The sequence below is a fragment of the Astatotilapia calliptera genome, chromosome 7, assembly GCF_964374335.1.
Source record: "Astatotilapia calliptera chromosome 7, fAstCal68.1, whole genome shotgun sequence".
Lineage (NCBI taxonomy): Eukaryota > Metazoa > Chordata > Actinopteri > Cichliformes > Cichlidae > Astatotilapia > Astatotilapia calliptera.
In genome coordinates this window covers 21,723,193-21,730,412 of record NC_137428.1, presented here as the reverse complement: position 1 = coordinate 21,730,412, position 7,220 = coordinate 21,723,193, and positions in this window count along the sequence as shown.

Below are 7,220 nucleotides of genomic sequence, written 5' to 3'. Positions count from 1 at the left end.
CAAGGCTTTCTTTCAAAAACTGCATTGCCACCATCAGTGTGTGACAAGTCCAAAGTGCATGCAGGTCAGTTTAACTCCCAGACTATTACTTGCAGAGCCCCCATAAAATCTAGACTTTGTATTTCTGACTGAGCAAGGCCGTTCCCTCGACACACACAAGAAATGTTTGCTTCAGAGTGAAAAGTAATTCAAGTTTCATGTTGTTGCTGTTGTTTCTTTTTTAAAATCTCTGATACTGTTAGTTTTACTTGTTATAGGTATCTGTGCATCACCGGCTTGTCAGCAGAAAAATGGTTTCATAATTCAAGAACTTTACTTGAACGTTCCCTCATTTGATTTACATATACAAAAGTATATGAGTGAAATTATTGCAAGGGTATCAAAGTTTGATACATATAAATTTACACCCACATTATTTGCAAATTAGCTTAACCTGAGGTTTGGGACACTTAATATGTATCAGACTAGCTGTTGATTAGTAAGCTTCAGTATGCTTGTAGGCAGATAATGATTTATACCCACTTTAAAGTGCCCCCATGTATTCCTCTCACCCACAACCGGTCGCACCAGACGGATGCCCCTCCCTGAGCCTGGTTCAGGTTTCTTCCTGTTACAGGGAACTTTTCCCTTCCCGCTCTCTCATAGGTGATCATCTGATTGTTGGGGTTCTTTCTGTATTGTTGTAAGGTCTTTACCTTACAATATAAAGTGCCTTGGGGAGACTGTTGTTGTAATTTGATGCATTATAAATAAAACTGAATTGAATTGATAGACTGTTCAAGGTGTACCCTGCCTTTCACACTGTAACAGCAGAGCTAGGCTCCAGCCTCCCCACAATACTCAATAAGAGTTAAAGAAATGGATGGAAAAGTCACATTAAGTCACATTACATTCATTAAATAAAGTGTTACTTTTAAGTTATTCCTAAGTATATATTAGTATATTTCATCGAAAAACTTAGAAATGCAGTGTTTTAATGAGAATTTTCATGGCAAACAGGCTGAAAATGCTTTAAGGTTTTAATATCGTCACTTTGTGTGACTGTATTTGGGCCAGACTCACATTGTAAAATGAGAATTAATAACCTGCTGCAGCTTACAACTTGTAAAAGCATCTCGTCGCTATTTATTTGGTATTTTCTCAGATTTGTTTGCCATTTCACTGTGTGAGCACACATTTTTACTGATTAACTCTGTGGTTTCCAGATATCCATCAATAAACACAAAGCAGCTGAAGTGCTGTGCTCTCAGTGTGTCCATAAATTACCAATGAACTGCAGTAACACACCCCGAGCAGTCATTTTCCATGAGCCATTCCACAATATGATCGATCTGAAATTTCATATCTCCAAACAATGCTTTGAAAACATCCAGTGAAATACATCAGCCTTGTGCTGCCCTGGAGAGGACGAGCAGCTGTTTAAAAGGAGCCGAGCAACAGATCCGGGCCCTGAAACACGGGCGACATATGATGTGTGTCTCAGCGGGTGCAATAAATGCCGCAATAAAATTACGACGGTGTCAGTGTTTCCAACATCCATGGAGGGAGAGCAGCGAACCCATGACACCAGGCACACACTGCGGAGAGAAGGACTTTTGTTATGACTTATAAATTTAAAAGGTCTAATAATATGTGATACTTAACCAGGAATATTTCATCAAACATTTCATCATCTCCTTTAATTTCTGGGGGATCTTGCCAATATTTTCATCGCTGATACAAAAAAGCCCCTACAACTATAATTTATTATATCTGAGACTGCTGGTTTCATACTTTTGCTAAAACAAGCAAACAAGAGGACATGAAAACATATTTTAATCCAACACTTTTATTGAGCTGTATTATAACTGAACTCCCTACTTTTCTGTGATTATGCAATGACCTTTGTTACTTTGTTCCGCTGCCTGTGTCCCTGAAATTGCCTTACTCATGTGCGAAAACCTGTCCGTCCACTGTGAGAGCTCTGCCCTTGCTAATAAATATGGACAAAATCCACAGGGCACCATCCCTGCTCTGCTGACTCAGGCTAGATAGAACAAGGCGTGGGGAGTCTTCTTTTTGGCATCGGGGCAGGATTGCAGATCTGGAATTACTGGGCATGGTGCCATGCGACACTGGTGTCACACACACGTGTTCTGCATGTAAATGCATATCAGCATGCTTTAAATCAATACGATTACACAAAGGGCTTTCCTCGTCGTGTAGAGGAGAGGGTGTGGAAAGGGAGCATACCTCTGCTTTGTTGATGATTCATGTGTACAGATAAGGTTTGCCTACAACATGCCCATACCTGACTTCCAGCATGTGCAACCAAAACGTTAAGAGTTAGGTCCACTTTTGAAAGCAATAAAGCTCCAGCTACACTGAGCTGCAAGCCTGATGCAATTGCATCATCGAGGAACAGATGTTTGTGACATTTTGCATCCAAACTCTCTCTCCCTGTTGCCTTGCCTCACTGTTCCCAAGTACGTTGCACTCATGTAAACCCCTTCCTTGATGTCAGCGCACCTTCTGGGACATTTACAAGAATTTCCCACTAAACACAGAGGAATGATGCTTGTAGTTAAGCGAAATTAAATGATACTTCAACAAAACAGTATATCACAGCAACAACGGTTTCATTACGGCTTTTTATCAAGGAACACAAAGAAAAGGCGAAAACAGAGATCAGAAATAATATCAAATTCATACTGTCAGTCTGGCAGCAGTTCAGACTGAGGGGAAACTGAACAATTATTGTTGTGTTTCTAATAGAGTGTCATAAGCATGTAATAAGCAGAGGCAGAGGCTGAGGCAGCTAAAGGCATATGTCTGTTTTAGGTGCATTTTTTTTTTAAAAAATGTACAGACACAAGGGTTCAGCAGCAGAATGATAAGATAATGATCAAAACAACCCGCTCACAATGAAAGAACAACCCTGGGTTTTGTTGTGTGGCGAGCACCAGATTTCTACTAGGCTAATTACAGACCAGAGGGGGTAAAAGCTGAAGCTAGCAGCTTAACACACATCAGTGAAAGAAATCTTTGAAGTCCTCTGCTCATATGTGTCCTGTAACCACAAGATGCTAAAATAAAAGATTATTAAAGACTTTCACACTAATGTATGTTTACGTTACATCTGGTGCGTTCTCTTATAAGCGAGGGAGAATTCATGCCGGACAAGCACAATACACAGTTTTCTCCTTTTGGTTCACCGTTAAGCAATAGTTGGAATATCACAGCTCGAATTCTCTCTGGCTTTCAAATCTGTCAGTTAATTGTAAAGCTACAGTCAGGGGCGTTTCCAGGAGTTTTTCAATGGGGTGGCACGGGGAAGATTAAGAAGAAAGTGGGGGGAAGGACCAAATACGGTGTATACGGATACAGTGCAGAGAACTGGGTGTAGGAAAGACTGTGTCACAGCACAAGAGCCTGAAAATGGTTCTCTATTAGATGCAAAGTGGTGAAACAAGTATTTACACCCTTTAAGTAACACTCATAATCACACTTGCATAATAGTACAAAAATGTTTGCATCAATATATACTTTAAGTAAAAGTAATCATTGTGCAATCATATTTCCACGCGGGTGATGCCAGCCTATGCACCGCCTCTGTGACACACCTTTGGTTAGAGCCAGGCAATGGTTGCCTCAGTGATGGAAAAATACTTTAGCTCTCTCTAGGATTTGGGTGCTCATGTCGTGGCTTTTTCAGGCAAGCAATTGTAGCGTACTTAACACCTTTACTAACACTTGGTTTGATCGTTGGCTGGATGTTGGGCTCAGGGAAGAAGTTATACAGCACTCCCACTTTATTAAAACCTGTTTTGTTTGTTAGGTTAGTTGGTTGGTTGGTTGACTGGTTGGTTGTTTTTGGCTCAGGCAATAAATTGTTGATTAACACCACTTGTATTGAAAGTGCTTTTGTTAAAATATAATATATAAATTATGAGTTTCTTCTTTTCTACCGTTTTCAGTCAAGCAAATCATCTGTGTACAGCCTCATACCACTGCAAAAGTGATGCTGATATTCTCATTAATTGACAAGAAAGTAATAAAGATGTTAAACTACATTTTCCTTTATAAGAGTAATTTATTCATTGTTTTTTTTCCAAAATTAATGAAGCAAAATAATATAAGAAATGCCACTTGAATGAGATAGCAACCAGTCTACAGTGAATGGGAATGTCAGTTCTTTTTAACTCTACTTTCCCAAGATGTTTTTTTAACCTTATAGTCTTCAGCACCAACTGATGGCAATTAATCAGAACTCCAGCAGCTCCCTCTGGGTCCTGAAAAACCTTTACATAACTTTGGTTTCTCACCATGTCTGTATTCTGCAGCTTTTATCCTTCCACCTAAATCCCCCACTTTTCTTCCACACACAAATACAATGTAAATGCACACACAGGTCAAGTAGACGGTTGGAAATCCAAGCTTTTGATAGTTACCTTGGGAAATGTCAGGGCTTGGGCAGGTCGACTGAGCCATTTCTTCCCACACCTGCTGCTTTGTGTCACTTTATGCCACAGCTTCATTTCTCATTACTGTGTTCTAGCAGATGCACCAAAGATCACAGGTTACACATAAAGAAACACACATGGCCATGTTAAGTTATTTATTATTATCTTATTTGCCGTCAAAAATAAACAAACCCCGGGGTGGTGAACAGGTAACCAGAGCAGCGAGTGGAGCCCGTGACATCAGACACCACCAAAGAGAATTGACTCTTTTCTCAGAGGCACGGGAAACACAGGATTCAATCTAGGCCTCCCACAGTCCGCACGCTAACCAGCCACACAGACCCAAATCTTGAGTTACCACCTTCCTCTTTTCTCTTTGTGCATCTCTTCTTTCATTAGCGAGAAAGATAACTAAAGTTATTTTAGGCCCTGAGGTGGGATTACCAGCTTTTTCACACCAAAGAGGCTCGTTACAATCTTTAGGACTGTTTATAAATTAAGGAAACTAAGGAAGGAGCTTAAAACTTTAACTGTCACCCTGAACATTTGTAAATACTGTTAAATAAAAGATTTTTTTCTTTATGATGTAGATCACATGAAGGAAGCCAGTTTGTATGAAATAAGAGAAGCTGCGCATGGCCGTTAACTTGGGCCTGGGAAACAAACTCAGTGTGAATGATGCACTTTCTCAGAACGTAAATTTCGGACATAATTAAACGCTTCTCAGAACATCACCAAAGAAGTGACTGATGGCAGGAGCGTGTTTCATCCGTCTCAACCGGAACAGCTACATTTGGCCAAATAAATAGAGGGTATCGGCTTTCCCACAAGCCCACTAATTAAATGTAGAGGCTTTTTTCTTTTTCTTTTTTTAAGTATCACTTTGAATTATATCAGCATAGGTTAGATAAGGCAACATCCTGATACACAGTGAAGAACTCAGGCAGTCAGGAAAGAATGAAATCACGGGCTTGGTCTTTAAATTTTCATCTGATTCCAGTAAAAACATTTACCCAATCAATTGTTACCCTAAGAAAGAAAGACAAACAATCACTACACCATGGCTCATTTAGAAATAATGGGCAGGCGCCTCAGTGTGCCTGTGCCCAGAGGTGTCATACAGTCATGTTTTGATCAACATGAACAAATCTGCTTTGGTAAGTACAAGGCAGAGCTTTACTGTGGAAAGAAGATCTCATTAACACATTAACATAACAAATGAAGGCTCCAAAATGCACCTTGGGAGACAATGGCTTCAAGCTGAGTTTATGCAAAAACAGGGATTGGCTTCACATTCAAATACTGGGAAAATACAAGGATCAGTTATTACAGCACTTAGCTGTTAAGATGTCTCTGTAAATATAACCAAGCTGAGGGGGAAAGCACATAATACACTGTGATTTGTTTTTAAGTAAAGGGAATATGGTGGAGGAACTGAAGACAGAGCAGCAATGGAATGAAGGTCAGGTAGCACCTGTTTCACATCAGCATCTAACAGCAGGAATATGAGTCAAACCATCTGAGCGCAGCTCTGCCCATCAGATTACTGCTTGGCATGCAGTGTGTGTGTAAAGAAAAAGACAAAGACAGCAGTTACAATACATTAGAGAGAGCCACAAAGGAAAAGCAGGGATCATTTCCAAAAACTCCTCTGCTAATGGAAACATCCAAGAAAGCTAGCAATGATCATGTCTCTCTCAGGGCTCTGTTGTGCGCTTAACTTCTCTTCACACTCTATGCATTCAATGGAACTAGCATATGCTCAAGTCAACAATCCAGTTTAGTTCAGCATCTAGTAGTACTAAATAAATTGATGCTTCATCTTGAACTCATACTAAATACATAAATACAAAGGTCTGTATGACTCAGTCTCATGTGGCAAATTTCTCTCGTGCAAAATGTGTTGCATAAGAAAAATGCACAAAGGACGTTAAATCAGACACAGGACACCTTTAAAATAGGAAGATTTATTACGGGTGTGTCATGTTTTTGTTTTTCCATTAAGGCAGTGCTGGTTATTCAAGTACCTGGTCTTGTGAAGCTAGTATTTTTTAAATTGTTTCTAGTACACAAATCCCATGAATCCATTACCTTCAAATACATCTAAAAACATGAAAAAGAGTGGAAATGTATGCAAGTGTTCAGATGGTCCTTCTCCCACTTCCTGATAGCTTTAAAAGAAAAGGCAGACTGATGAAAAGCAGAGTTCCTTCAATTCAGTTTTATTGATATAGCACCAAATCACAACAAGAGTCACCTTAAGGAGTTATTTATTGTAAGGTAAAGACCCTACAGAGAGAAAAGCCCAATATTCACACAACCCACTTTGAGTAAGCACTTGGCGACTGTAGGAAGGAAAAACTCCCTTTTAACAGGAAGAAACCTCTGGCAGAAACAGGGTCACGGAGTGACGGCCATCTGCTGCGACCGGTTACGGCCACTGATCTCAAAACGCTGGTTGTATATTCTGAGCAGAGCTTTTCAGAGGTGGGGTGAAATATTATGAACAACATTTAGTATCTGTACTCAATCTGATTTCACTTGGAAGTGTGTTCAGTAGATGGTTGTCCAAATTTAGATCTGCAGTATGGTATATTTTACAGTTTCTTGTTACCAATACTCTCTTGTCTTTGAATATATCCTGAAAGAAACTCTGTGGTCAGACTATTTATACATTTGAGAACTAATTTAAGAAAACATAAGAAAAAAAATAAGATAAGCCAGTTTTTAAGTCACTATGTTTGATAACTTATACCCGAGATGGTTTTCTCTCCAAAG